We start from the raw sequence: 16,261 nt of genomic DNA, 5'->3' as shown, positions 1-16,261 counted from the left end.
CGTCTACTGATCCCTCAGGCCACCGGCGACTGCTCTCCAACGCTCGCCTACAAAAAGAAGCGAGCGGGCGGAGCAGCCGCCGAGTAGGCCTGGGGGAGGAAGACCAATCAGCCAATCAGAGGGGGGTGTGGGCGGGCACAAGGCTGGAAGGGAGACCAGGACCAGGAAGTGGGTGGGGGGGAGCAGGCAACACACAACGTGCGCTCAGAGCGCGAATGCCCAAATTACAAAAACAATTTGAAAAACCGGGCAAGGATTCACGGAGGCCCGCGGGGGCCTGGCAAGGGCTTGCCGACGTCTACTGATCCCTCAGGCCACCGGCGACTGCTCTCCAACGCTCGCCTGCACAAAGAGAAGCTGGATCATTTAAAATTCTCTTATTTACTTTTTAATTTCTTTTGGATAATTGCAAAGTCCTCACAGTATGATTTATAGGGTAAAGGGTTGTTACATGCAACATGTTGGTAAAAAGCTGTTCGAGCTCCATTGCCCACTCCTAAGGGATCCCGCTTCTTTGTCACACTCCTGCCATTTGGTTGGCTCACTGGCCATACCAGGTAGGCAGAGATCAGATGCAGTATACCGTTATAGATACCGTGAACGGCATACTTGAACTATAATAACCGTCACATTGGGTATACCGGTATACCGTTTTAGGGCCTGCAGCTATTAAGTGAGCTTTTCAATCTGATTTAGAAAGGCTGCAGTAAGCAAGTGCTGCGCCTTCTGGATCTTGCACTGTGGGATGTGGTGTTTGGCAGACAAGAGCATAGGGAAAGTGAGGCCACATTAGTAAATGCAGCTTTGCTGCTGTGACTGCTCTTTCTCTGTGATCAGAAGAGTCGGGTTGAAGATCAGCTGATTTGTAGTTTTGCCACCAATTTGAAAGAACTACACATCCCAGAATTCAAAGGGAGGAATGAAATGGATGCCCTTCTGATGTATGTCCACAAAAAACATCTCTGTAGACTGTATGACTGTACACTGTATGAACACTGGGCCTATGGGTGCTTTGTGCTAGTATATAAACTGCCACCCACCCACTATCCTCCGTGTAGGTTTACACATTGACACTAGAATTGTTGCTTCGCTTGATCCTTCACCTGCATATGGCACTGGACTCAAGCAGGCAGGACAGATTCTATATTCAATTTGAAGTATCCAGAGCAATGGCAGTGAGATATTTCTCAGGTCTATCCTCGATTTGTCACACCACCCATGAAAGCATTCCTCCATCTCAACTCGCATCACAAGGGTCATAATGCTCTCAGACCTGGGAAAATGGTAATGATGGGGCTGTGGTGAGTTGGTGGTCTAGGCCATATTTGTGCCAATATGTATTTTTACTTAGTCATTATCAAAAAGCTTTTGTGCCACTATCTTTAAGAAGGTAAATGAACATGCATTGTAAGAATCAAGAAAGAAATCAACAGCGCCCACTGGACGCTGTCCTGTTAGGATTACATGGTCAGTGGTGACTCCAACATCAGACCTTTATAATACACCAGGTAGATGGTAAACAAGCTATAGTGATTTGATCAATATGCAACCTTTCGGTGAGTGTGTGTTGGCTCTGACATTTTGACAAAAGAAACATGAGCTTTCAGACCTCACATTAATGGGATAAAGCGTTATAAAAACAAACTTTTATGACTGATCGCAGAGAGGGGTCATGATGCCCATGCCATGTGGTTCCAAAATAATGCATGTTGAGGACGATTTTCAAAGCGATGACCTGTGACTGAGCAGCAAGCTCAATGCTCAAAATGTAAATTTTAACACTTCCACTAGTCACTCTTTCATTGATTCAAGGCAATCAACGAGTGAACGCCATGAAAGACCAAATCTGCAGCCGCCTTAGATTCCTGGAGGATCAGATAAAAAGGTGCAGAGAAAAGTTTCAAAATGCTGACAGTTTATGACCTTTAAGAAAATATTTCAGATTAGTTAACTCCACCTGCTATCGCGCGATAACCATGCTATACCGTCCTTTGGCAAGAAGGTTATCATACTGCCACAAAAGCAATACTGTGACACCCCTGAATGTTCCCTTTACTCCCCTCCACAATTTGGTCAGAATGTCCCTCAAACTCACCCCATTGCAAGAAGCTCACTGCTTCCCATCAAATCTGATATCTATTGTAAGTTATTTTGCAATCAAAAGAGCATTGTTCCTTCCTGTATGTAAATAAATAAATACGTGCATTAATAAAAATATGTGGGTCTTGTGATGGGTTTATGCAGTAAGCCAGATATGACTCTTTTGCAGTGCCGGCACTTGTTTGGCTCCTAAAGTGAAGCCAGACCCCATGGCTAAACTACGGCTTGTCTCTGCCAATTAATTCTCTGGCTTCCCCACCTCTTTGCACTGGTCTTAAACTTAAAATGGGATGGAAGGGAGGTAGCCTGCAGTAAGGTTGCAAACAGGAGCACTAGGAAACCTGGGCTCAAATCCCAGCTTTTCTATTTCATAAAATTGTATTATCATGGTCAAATCATTTTACTGCATTTGGTATGTGGCAGAGGTTTCCTGGTGCGTGGATCTCTAAGAAGCCACAAATATAACTGAGTGACATGTTGCATCAAAGGAAAGTCATGTCAATAATGTCTACTATATATACTTAAGAATGTTTGAGTGGTGGAGATATTGTTCTGGAAGTTGGGGTCGCTGCTTTGTGGGTTTCATCCAGAAAATCGCACTTACTGCCCAGGCCAAATGTTGCCAGCCCTCCCCTGACCAGGGCTCTTCACGTTGGTTTATACCTCTGATTGTGACCGTTCTGAACTGGGGTGGCTCCCCAGCTCTTTAAGGCGAGTAGCAATACCCTGGAGGTGGATGGGGATGCAGATTTTATTCATACATCAATAATCGAAATGACTCGGGTAATTTGCCAAAAGGAAGACTGTTTTATTTTCAATGATCTAAAACAGGGAGTAAAACGAACATCAGCACACTCGCTCGATCTTCTTAATCAATGCATCTTAAAATAACTGTGTTCTTATACCCAAAATGAGTCATCAATAACATTAATGACCACATGCATTACCTTGTTGTTGCCACCCTTTAAAATGGGGTTGGCGCTCATGTGTTATGCCACCAATTCTGACCACATGCATTACCATGTTGTTGCCACCCTTAAGATGTGGTTGGCGTTCATGTTTTATGCCACCAAGTCTAACCATATGCATAACCTGTTATGCCACCCTTTAAGAAGGGGGTTGATGCTCATGTTTTATGCCACCAATTTTGGCCTATGCATTACTTGTTGTTGCCACCCTTTAAGATGGGATTAACAGTCTTGTTTTATGCCACCAATTGTAACTATATGCATTACCTGTTGTTTCCACCCTTCAAGTTGGGGTTGGTTTTGATGTTTTTCTACCGGTTTGACCACATTCACTTAGGTAACCAAGCAAGTATTCTTAACAGCGCCATGATGCCAGAGGGCAGTTGTGTGCTTTAAAATTGCAAATAAATAAATAAATAAATTAGTAAATAATTAACCTGCATACTACCAACGTCATCCTACATGGCAAACTACAAAAGCCTATGCTCAGTAATGATAGGCTCTCAGTGAGTATCTAAGTATACATTCTATACTAGCACGAGTCAGTGAATGAAAGTGATAGGGTACTTAACATCAGGTGGGGCAACTAAGCAATCCCCTGAAAATGGCCACTATGAACATCACTAAATGTATGATTTCCTATTGGCTACAAACCTATAGGACCCTTTATTACGTGGTCCTCTATAATTGGTTGGCTTCTAACCTCTGTCAGTACTTTTCCACCTACGTCTAGCAGCAGGCAGTCTGAACATCCAGGTGCTGGTGAGCTTGCCTTAACAGCCGATTCCCACCAATTAGCATACTAATCCATCATCAGCTCAATTATCCAGTTTCAATTAGGGCTTTGAAGCTCGTCCTTGAGAGTGTTCTTAACTCTGAGAAATTCAGGGAGTGAAAGCACGGTCTGCTCTCGTGCGTAGGTGTAACCACCTCGTTTGTCCAACTTCATCCTCCCAAGTGACTAGGGACCATGGAATCGAGCTTTTGGTGCATTTAAAATACTCATTCTTAATAGACCTCTGACGTCTTTTGTTTTTGTCCATGCCTTCTGAACAGGAGTTCTCTTCTTTCACACAATTTGTATCCAAAGTCAGTGTGCTCCAGTTTGATAAGACCTTGGCTTCTTGGCTCATCCAACTCTGCCTTCTGAAATTCAGTTTGTTAATACAACTGCTTTTTAACTGTGACATACTAAAATGAAGCCTTCTTGTTACTGTTCAGCACTGCATTAATGCGTAGTGGAAACATCCATCCTTTACTAGTTCATCTGCATATGTGTATATAATGGCGCTTTTGCTGCAATCTATTCACTATAAACCATAAGGTTAGCTTAATGATTTCTTTGTTGCTTGCGTTTCTTGCATCTGTACACGTTTAAACTTACTTGGTATCTTCATCATTTCTGTGGCATAAGCTTCTTCACCTTGATCCCAAGATGTCACTTATCCTCAACACTTTCTTGATGCCTCATAGAATATCTGCATTCTCTGGTCTCCGCATCACTTCTATACATGTCAATTCGACTCTGTGTGACGTCACCATTCATCTCTGCCCTTTATCTGCTCTGCTTCTTCAGGGATCTCATTTAAAAAACTGTCATATTTCTTCGTGTGCAGGTATGGCTTTCTCAATGGGAATCTTGCTTCCAAGATTCTCTTAGATATTGGAAGTCTCAATGGCACTGCATGGAGTCCAAACTCTGCCCTTTCATGATTCAACTGCTCTGTGTATGTCTCGTATTTCAGTATAAAATCTATAGAATCTATAGGAAGCATAGGTGATATAGGTGAAGTGGTTGAGGTGGGGATACTTGGCTCCTCCTCTACACTCCCCCCTCTGGGTGATTCAACGACCACTCGTTCACCATCCTTTACATCCCGGCATCCTCTGCTGAAAGAGAGCTTCTTGCGAACCCATATCTTTATGACTCTTTTCAAGAACCTGCTGTTTTGACATGCTCCTCTTTGGTCCTTGTCATGTGTTGACATTGTCCATTTGGGCTGCAATAGACCCATCTTCCCACATATTTCTTATGGTTCTTTGGGTAAAGGAACTTCATTCCCTCAGGTGCAGGGATACTGGTATTCAGATAGTCTCTGATTTCTTCATCTGTCAATTATTTGGCCTTCCATCCCTGCTCAACATCAATCATGATCTTCATTCCTATTGCTTTATTTGCTGTCTTCTTGCATTGCAAGATAATCAGCTTGATCACACAGAATCCAAGCACTATCATCACTATCAGAGCTCCAAGGAACTTGAATATGTCTGCCATCCACTGTGGAATCCAAGAACATATTGATCCAAATCAGCTGTCATCAGCAATGTCTTCAACTTCATCTATTATTTGACCATGGAGCGTAGTCAGCCTGTCTATGGCCTCTGTTAAGGTTCCATTCTCATCATCATGAGAGGGTATGAATGTGCAACATGAGTCCCCCATTTTTGCATAAACACCGTCCATAGCTGTGATCAAATCCGACCACAGCTGTGATCATATCCAAGACATATCTATTCTGGAGAGTCAACAATCTTATGGCTCTCATTTCTTCTCTGATTGCATTGAACCCTTTGATAGTCGCGTTAATCATATGTAGCAATTCCCATCTGGTTATCTGCAGCCATTCGGTGTTTGCTCCAACCTGGAGAGCCGGTATGAAGATCATCATAAACACTAATGAAGTCTGGCTGAACAGTCTGTGCTCATACGGAATGGCATCAAAGGCTTCTATTGATTTTGCTGAGAAGTAGTTCTCTCTCTTCATTCTTTTTAGCAGCTCCACAGATCTCTTCTTCCTCAGGTGAGCATCTGCTTTCAGGAAACTGCCAATATTCAGATCACTTTTCGGAATCACCAATGCTGGAACATGGACATTCACCAAGGAGCATATTCCTCCCCAGTCTGCAGGCAACCTTATATAGGCTCTGGCTCCACATGCTCAATAGTGATCCATTATTACTGCTGTCCCAATATTCACTCTTGGTCCATCAAAGATTCGACTGCAGTTCTGATTCTTTCCCATTTTTCATGTACCATTATTTCTGAAGCACAACTTTACACATTCCAGTGGAACTATCTGCAAGGGTCCTCCTCTGTCTTCGACCCAGGTTAATAATTTGGCAAGCCTCGGCTAAAATGGTTTTCACAGCACTTGTACATTCCACATAGTTCATTGAAGACGATCATATACCATCCATGCTCTGTAGATGACTACTCCATCTTCCCAGCCATCGGGTGATAACACTGATCCCCAGAGGCATCTGGCCTCTATAATTCCAGTTTTGAATGCTTTCTTCAATTTTATTTGGACTTCCCATCTGATTCCAGCTCCTTTTTCTCCAGGCTTTTCGTTTCTGATCACATGATTCTTGGTGTGTTCTCTGTCTCTGGTCTTTGAATCTTGCACATAATCATCTTCATCTGGATCTGTCCATTCAGTTGCCCATTTGATTTGGGTATCTTGGCCCATGAACTGGCCTCTGGTTCGGCAAAGTACTACGTGTGACAGACAATGTGCTGTCTGGACATCTACTTCAATAGCTATGAAGATCTTAGACTTCCCCATACTATCTGGCAGGAGTGCACACACAAAGCATCCTTCCTTTGAGGTCCTCCTTCCCACTTCCTTCATACGCTGATACCAGATGTTATTCCCCAAATGTGCTATGCTGTCCAGTTAATCATTCAGCTCGAAGTCATGCTCTTTGGTACTTCGCTTCGATCTCATTCTTCTCTCGTGACTTTTCATAATTATTTCATGTAGAATTTCAGCATAGCTCTTTCTCATTGGACCAATCCAAGGAACGTTTATCAATTGTCTGGGTGTATTCATCTGTGCTATTTGAGTAGGAGAAAGTTCAGAAAGTTTAATTCTTTCAACATACCTTTTAGGCATAAAAATGTCTTGCAAAGTCTCCATGTGTGACCTCCTTTTAGGGACTAACCTTGATCATCTATCACAAGACCAGGTGTGTTTGCATGCATTGCTTGTGTGGGCTCATTTTTTAACAATTATTTTCTTTGTTTCTCCTGTAAAGCCTGTTTCTGGAGCACAAAATGTGCATGATAACGGCTATCAGTACCATATATCTCAGACTCAGGACCTGTGTCACCTTTCATTGGAACAGGAATGACTACATAGGGTCTCGGTAGCCTAGTAGTTGCCACGTTCACATCTTCCTTCTGCTCAGGAAGATTCACTGGAGTCTTAGCTCCATGCACGTCAATATAGCATGACATTCGCACTGTGAGTGAAAGCAATACAATTATTAACAGAATGCAAAAGTGGAACATACACAAATAGGAAAGTCGGAAACATCTACTTTGTGAGCATCGTGAACGTCTTTCTTGGTCAGGCATAACTACATTAATACTAGCTACACCCATCTTTATTGCCTAAGGAAGACAAACTCAAACTTTTAATATTGCAACATTCTGTACTGTTTCTTGAAAACTGTCGACTTGATTCAGCGTTTTGGTCTGGCTGATCAAGGACAAGACCGTCATTCCTCTTCCTGCATCAGGCTTTTCATCAGACGAAACGTAGACGTCTCTGTAGCATGAAGAAAAATAATTTCACCAATGTTCTTTTTTGCTTCAATTATTTTTACACAAGTTCAATGACATAAACAAGATCCCAGTCTATGCCTCTAATAATTTGCTTCAGACCAGACGACATGATGAATCTTCTTTCAGCATAAACCAAGAGTCCTTCTTTGACAGGTAGCCACTCGATCTGTCCCTCGAAGGAAAGGTTTCACTTTGATCTCAGAGTTCTCGCACAATAAGCATTCACCTGTAGTATGACACCTCTCAGGATTTCTCTCAATTTTGCATTGCTTCTCAAATCCCTCAGAAATGTGTGCACATCAGTGTATCTTCCAACAAGATGAGGGTACTCCTCAATCAAACAAAAGAACACCACACTAACTGATCTGAATGCTTCATCAGTTGTTAGGGGCATTTGTGCTCTCCCCACTGAAATCAGGTAGTTTCAAAATCTGTTCAGCAGTAACTATAAACAATCTTCTTATAACTGTGCCATTTTTAGGTTCTTGCAGGAAATCAGAAATGTGATTAGTTCTCCCCACAAGTGAAGGAAATACGCACAACACAAACTCGAAATAAGCAAGAATGACCTGTAGAGCGTGGTCATTGGGTAACACCATAGGTAAATCCAAGCAGAAACTCAGTTTGGAAGGAATCGGGATACTATAGTCTTTTCCAATTGTCAAAACCATGATCAGAATTTGGCATATTTTTCTCTTCTTATCAAGGCTTTAGCATGTCTGAGTCCAAAGTATATCAAGCTCCTGTGGCTTAAGAACAAAAATATTTTCCTTCACCCTGCAATGAGTGCACAGAGTATTCGAATCAGCTTTTCTCACTCCTTTATGAATGACTTAAAAAAGAGTGTCCCAAACAAAGCCACAGTCCAATGACCTCTTTGATCTTTCACTTGTCAGCTTCTGCATCCTTCTTCCTCATTATAGACCTTGTCTGCATGTGCAGTGGTTCTTCCCCGAAACTTGTACTTGCTTCCGATGGGTGTGAGGGCAGTGGGGTTTCTTCAACGTAAATTTTGACGTCACTTATGAAAGTCCATGCACGTCTGCCTTAAACTATGATTGCAGACGGGGATCGTCCCACTTCTTCCTTGTATGGTTGCGGATTAAGACCGCATCACCGGAGAGTAGTTGGGAAAGATGTAATGTCTGAGATTCACTTGTTGCAGCATCTCCTTCTGCGTTCTGCACTGCCGACACCTTCTTCGACGTAGCTGACCTGAAATGACAGCGATACTTGAAGACATACAATTCAAATAATCATGTTATTCTGTTTTCAACAAATGTAACATTGGCTGAACATCACTTCTAACTCTGGATGGAGGCATTAAGGGTGTACTCATTCACCTTCCTGTTACTATCTCGTCGGGGGTGATCTCTCAATGCATATAATGCCAGTGGTAGGCAATGCAACCACCCTTTCTTCAAGACAAGCTACAACTTGGGTATTCCTTCTTTAAACATATAATTGAACATGTCTGCAGATCCCATTCCCTTGTGGGTGATAAGCCAAAGAAAACGTGTGCATTATACCAAGCAACAAGATTATCCACTCAAATATCTGGTCCACAGAATGAGGACCATTGTCTGACCACATAACCTCACATACTCCCCATCTAGAAAACACTTCCCTCACTAAAAAAGTTGCTGCACAGGTTGAGTCTGGGTGTGTACATAGACCTGCTCCAATCCACCTTAAAAAGGGACAAACTACTACAATCATGAATCTATATCCATTACATATTTGTATCATATCAACATGAACGACATGCAAATGCTGAAAAAAGCCATTGGGTCTCGGAATAACTCCCCTAACTGTGCGCAGTGTATGCCCAGCCATGAATTTCTGACAGACTAAACAATTGATCATGAAGAATGCAACATGCTCTACCAGACTTGGTACGAACCAGCAATAGTTGCAACAAAATTCTCCCTAGTTACATGTGCAGGGTAGTGTAGCTACTCCAGCGCCACCCTTAATAAGGCTACAGGCATCACTGGTTTAACAGTGCTGTCTTGTTGCCACAATTCTTCAGAGGGGTTTAAAGAACAGCCTCTCCGTGTCCACAAATTATTTTCCTCTTGAGGTGATTCCCCCTGGACCTTCACTAGCTGCATTTTTGACGAGCGATTATAGCCTGCAGATACAATCATTTTAATAATCAATGTTTTCATATACATCAGGCGTCTCCACATTCATCATCACTTTATCTCCAATTGCTACGCTCTTATCTTTAGTGTTTGTTGCTTGATTTCTACGTGAGATAAAATCTGCTTGTTTAGTGTGAGCTGCGCATTTAGCGACTGCTATACCCACTGGGAGTTGTAGTGCCTTAATGAGCCTGTCCAATAAGGCTGCGTACTGTACTGGTGTGCCGCAGGTAACTCCTCCTTCTTCATCGTGCTAGCCCTGCATGCACAGTTGACGCCACATAGCAGAATCTCTGTACACTGTTACATCCTTCTTGGTCTGTGCGATTCTCGAGCGCGAGTCTCAACGACAATAATTATGAAACCTGTGCTGAATAATGATATGGTAATTGTGTACTTATAAGCACCCAAAATTCCCCATCATCCGTGTGCTTTACCAAGGCGGCATCTGCATATCTCCGCCTGTTATTTTGATTGATCCTCAAAGAACCGTCAATAAAAATAATCTCACCCTGATTGTTCTTCTTCTTGCTGATAGACTTTTATCCATCAACAGTGATTTTGGATACCGAAGTTTGAGCCTCATTACTCCATCTTCTCGGGTTGAGTATGTAGTCGTGGGTTTGTATTCTTCTTGGTCTGTGTGGTCTTGTCACAGTAGAGCTGGTTTCACAGGGTCTTCGCAGTGATGGGCCCCTGCCAAAACATTTTCCTTTATCCTAGGGATTTCATCATAGAACTCTTCATAGTGTGTGCAATTGCGTACAGGTTCTCCTTCCATCATTGGCTTAGCTACAAACATAGCAGGATTTACTATTTTGCATTAAATTATTTCAATTGCTGGATTTCATATAACTACCTCATAGGCAGATGCCCTTTGGTTTCTCTAAAATAGCAAATACTGCATGTTCACCAATTAACGTCATAGAACATCCCATCACTGTGCATGCAGTCTTCTCTATGGCAAATGCGGCGGCAGCTAAAGATGGTTCACACGAAAACTGACCACTCATTGCGGGGTCTAAAATTCCACTGTAATATGCAAGGCGCTTTGCACCCCTGCGTAGTCCACTGCGTAAGTATTGCTGTCGTAACAGTGCCATCTCTATGCAAGAACAAAAAGAATTCCTCAGCACAATTAGAAACCCTTAAAATTGAAGCTATGCAATTTCCTTTTTTTATTTCCTCAACTCATACGATTTTTCCCTGCATTACCTGTGCTCTCTTTAAAACCTGTTATATAGGCTTTATATATGAGCCGTAGTCAACGACCCATGCTCTGACGTAATAACATAATCCCCAAAAAATCTCTGGATATGCTTTATTGTCTGTGGCTTTGCTGATTTTAAAATCAGCTCTTCAAGGAGAGACCTTTTTACCTTCATGTGAAATCAATTGGCCTATATACACTGCTTCTTGTTTATCATAGAATACGGTCATGCTCAAGGTAAAAATTGCTCTTGGCTGAAATTTAGCCTTTACTTCTCCAACCCCCTTCAGCAGGCCTACGTCATAAGGGCCTGTGGTCCATAGTGAAACAGGCACTTTCGTCATATCTTCATAAAAATATTTACGCTTTTGTGCTATCATCATTTTCTGAGGGACTTTTCTTTTAATTGTTCCCATCCAATAAGTAACGCTCATTTCAAATATTACATCATCATCAGATGAATGATCTCCAAACAGATCGTCATCAGTGACATCAGCCAGTCTGTAACCTTCCCCGATGGCGATTACTACACACCATCGTCTGCCTTCATCATTATTTCCTTCAAGCAAAGCCATTTCTCCTTGCACTATGGCAGCTTGTTGTTCTAAGGGAAAACCGTGTCCCTCTTCTTCAAGCATTGGTATTCTTGGTCTGAACCAAAACTCATCAGGTATTCTCATCGTCCTGCCTGCTAGGCCTGGCAGCCTTGCCAAAAGAATGCGCACTCCATAATGAAAAACCTCTGGCTCTAAAGGCACTGCTCTTATGGCTTCCCATCCTGCAAAAGCCATGATGAGTTCACACAGGTTTAAATAATGCATGTCTGGTGTTGAACACAGTATTCCTTCATCAATAAATGAAATTGTCCTGTTCAACTTTGCCATTAAATCTTGACCCAATATGTTGACAATCATTTGGCTTGAATATAGCAAATACACTGATGTGTCACACCATCTTATACAAACTGGTAATTCTTCAGACAAAGGAACTCTGCTTGTAACTTTTGTAAAACCTTGAGTGTTCATAGCTTTCACCAGACATTAAACTTTCCCTCTCATATACAAAAGCGCGTTGCACCTGAGTCTACTAAAAATGAAAAAACCTTTTGCCTCTTGTACTGACGTTCACCCTCGGTTCCTCATGAGGATTTGGCATCACGGATAGTATCGAACACATCAAGTCTCCTTGTGAGCTGTCCTATTGCGGTTACAGCCTCATCCCATTACCCGTAGAAGGATACCCTCCATCGACAGTGACACCCCCTATCCTAGGATTCATTTATGGTCCTGTATTCATGTCCTGCTGAAGCTGCATAGGTAACTACTGAGGCTGCCCTTATGGCGGATTAACCACTGCTCGCTGTTGTTGCAAGCCTTGCTGCACTCTTAATACTTACGTCTGGTGCATCGTTTGATTCCGAGCAAATCCATCTCCACTTTGCTGCAAATACGTAGGTGGGTTTGACATCCCCCTCTCAAAAACTGTCCGTTTTACACAAACCCTTGGCTGCCACATATGCAAACAAAATGCCCTGTCATTCCATTCGTCCAACATATAGGCAGAGATCTCCCACTCTGCCCATTCTACATACTCTGAAACCCACCTTGGTTATTTTGGAAGTCACCCTGATTATTCTGCCCATTCCCTTAGTTACTTTGCCACCTTCTTCCATGAAATTCTCTTCCCCATGGATCAAACCAATTATTACTCTTATTAAATTATGTTTACCCATCTGGGGCCATAGTATATACTGCGATCTGGCTCCCCCTTTTCTCTAGCAAGGAAAGCTGTGACACTTCAAACTCACTCTTATTTCCCACCATCTGTCTATATACTGCAAAGACTATATTCCTGCACCGGCTTCTACTTGGCAATGACCTCGTCCTGCTCACATATGGTGAGCGATTCCTCCCTCTCACCATAGAGTTGCTCTTCAGGTCGGCCTGACTGTGTCAATGATTCTAACGCTCTAAATACAGGCGTGTTTAAATCTGACCATCTTACTTCCTTATCCATAGGAAGCATTCATCATGACCACATGGGTCACTGCTTTCCTCCCCTTGCTCCCTTTCTGTCTATCTTCTCTTTTCACCTCGTCGTCCTTCGATCGTTCCTCCTTTTCTTTATCCCTTTTCTCTTACTCATCTTGATCTTCTCTTAGCCTTACGTCCTCAATACCTTTACCACCAAGTTTAAACAAAACCTGACCGCCCATCCATCCGTTTTATATAAGTGCTAACTCGTCAGTTTTATCTCTTTCTTCCTTCCATCTCTTGATTTTTCTTCCTAGGTCTTCCTCGGAGATGTAATTGCTCGATCACTTCTTTCCTTCTAGCGTCTCTCCTTGTCCCTCGGGACCTTAGAGATTACATCTTTCTCAGTATTTTTCTCTGGGCCCTCGTCACCGCTTTGCGCAGGTGACTCCTCCGTCGGGTTACTATACCCTGTCATTGCTTTAAGCTCCCTCATTTGGTCTAACCCATTGTCTTTCTTACTTTCACTGTCTAGTTCAGGTGGGGTGGGTGGAGCTGAGGGCTCTTCACCTCCCTCTTTGCGCACATTATGCATCCAATCGAAAGGACGCTACTCATCTGTCTCGTGTTAGTATATTTTTCCAAAACTCTAAGCTCACAAATCGCTTGTCTAGCTTCTTCCCAGTATACACAGAATGCAAATGTCGTCATGTGCTGCAAAACTGCCTTCGATAGTGACCCTCCTTGTGGCCGTAGCATAAACATTTTGTCTGTGGTACCCTTAACCCATTCTGCACTGTACCTTTTAAGCTTGGGTGCATGTTTGGGCAGCTGTTTACAGAGATGCACGAGTGGAGTAATCTCCTCCATTCTTAAACTCGTTACTCTTTAACTCTTAAAGCTTATTTACTTTTATCACAGGTTTAAAACTTTGCTTCAATACTTAACACAACATGTGCTTGCACCAAACGTCGCAGCTCCAATCCTCTTTGATCACCATTTTTACTTAATCTTGCAACAAAAAAAACATCAAGTTCAATTTAAAAACAATCAATTTCTTTTTCCTCTTTCACGCTTCACTTTTGTCACCAATTTTTAAATATGAAGTCATCACAAATCCATGAATACATAAAACAAACAGACAAACAAACACACTTGACAGGTCACATATATTTCTCTCTGCAACCCTTCTCTGGGGTCTGTATTGCCCTCTAAAAATGGCTCCTGAACTGAACTTAAAACAATCTCTTTAAGTCTGCCTTTAATCAGGCCCGTTTTCTATATGTTCTGCTATGGGACTGTAGATTAAGATTCCTTCTAACGTTCTTTAAAACATAGGTATAGAGTGTATCCTCTTTATCGTGGCCTCTCTCACGATGGCTCTCACTTACTCGGCAACACTCGAGTCAATATCTATTCAATATCTCTAATACTCTTATTCTTACGTCACGTTTATCCCGCCTCCTTCCGTTACTCTTCTTTTCCCTTAACACTTGCTTTCATTCATTGTGCATGCATCACTTTGCCATACTCCTTTTCTTACTCGCCATTTGCATTTTTTCTTCTTCCGATTCTCAGGATCGTACACCTCTTTTACCGCCTCTTGAAACTGTTGTCCAATCAGCTGCTCGTAGACGTGGGAGGGGATTTTGGTTGAAATCAGGGGACCCTTCACACCCACCCTGCAGGGTTTTGGTAGTTACATTAACCACTATCTATGGGGAGTTTCACGTTCTGTCAGCCGAATGGCAAAGGTTGTGCGATGTTTCCGGGACTCTAAAGTTTACTTATGGCAATGGATTTTTACAAAACCGTCCTCTGCTAACACGTGAACTGGGGTGGCTCCCCAGCTCTTTAAGGCGAGTAGCAATACCCTGGAGATGGATGGGGATGCAGATTGTATTCATACATCAGTAATCGAAACGACTCAGGTAATTTGGCAAAAGGAAGACTGTTTTATTTTCAACGATCTAAAACAGGGAGTACAACGAACATCAGCGCACTCGCTCGATCCTCTTACTCAATGCATATTTAAAAAAATGGGGTTCTTATACCCCAAGTTAGTCATAAACAATGTTAACCTGTCTACTACCAATGTCATCTTACGTGGCAAACTACAAAAAACTATGCACAGTAATGATAGGCTCTCAGTGAGTATCTAAGTATACGTTCTATACTAGCATGAGTCAGTGAATGAAAGTGATGGGGTACTTAACATCAGGTGGAGCAACTAAGCCCTCCCCACAAAATGCCCACTATGAACGTCACTAAATGTACGATTTCCTATTGGCTACAAACCTATAGAACCCTTAATTATGCGGTCCTCTATAATTGGTTGGCTTCTAACCTCTGTCAGTACTTTTCCACCTACGTCTAGCAGCATGCAGACTGAAAATCCAGGTGCTGGTGAGCTTGCCTTAACAGCCGATTCCCACCAATTAGCATACTAATCCATCATCACCTCAATTGTCCACTGTCAATTACGGCTTTGAAGCTCGGCCTTGAGAGTGTTCTTAGCTCTGAGAAATTCAGGGAGTGAAAGCGCGGTCTGCCCTTGTGCGTAGGTGTGACCACCTTGTTCGTCCAACTTCATCCTTCCACGTGACTAGAGACCATGGAATTGAGCTTCTGGTGCATTTAACATACTAAATCTTAAAAGACCTCTGACGTCTTACTTGTTTTTGTCCATGCCTTCAGACCAGGAGTTCTGTTCTTTCACACGATTTGTATCCAAAGTCATTTTGCTCCAGTTTGATAAGACCTCACCCAACTCTGCCTTCTGAGATTCATTTTGTTAATTCAACTGCTTTCTAACTGCAACATACTAAAATGAGGTCTTCTTGTTACTGTTCAGCACTGCCATATTGCGTAGTGGAAACATCCATCGTTTACTAGTTCATCTGCATAAATATGTATATAATGGCGCTTTTGCTGCAATCTATTCACGATAAAGGATAATGCTAGCTTCATGATTTCTTTGCTGCTTGCGTTTCTTGCATCTGTGCACGTGTAAACTAACTTGATATCTTTATCGTTTCTGTGGCATAAGCTTCTTCACCTTGATCCCAAGATGTCACTTATCCTTGATACTTTCTTGATGCCTTATAGAATATCTGCATTCTCTGGTCTCCGCATCTCTTCTATACATGTCAATTCAACTCTGTGTGACGTCACCATTCAACTCTGCCATTTATCTGCTCTGCTTCTTCAGGGATCTCATTTAAAAAACGGTCATATTTCTTCGTGTGCAGGTATGGCTTTTTGAATGGGAATCTTGCTTCCAGGATTCTCTT

This window comes from Ambystoma mexicanum, chromosome 12 (genome assembly GCF_040938575.1).
Source record: "Ambystoma mexicanum isolate Mex_15411 chromosome 12, UKY_AmexF1_1, whole genome shotgun sequence".
Classification (NCBI taxonomy): Eukaryota; Metazoa; Chordata; class Amphibia; order Caudata; family Ambystomatidae; genus Ambystoma; species Ambystoma mexicanum.
This window is presented reverse-complemented; position numbering follows the sequence as displayed.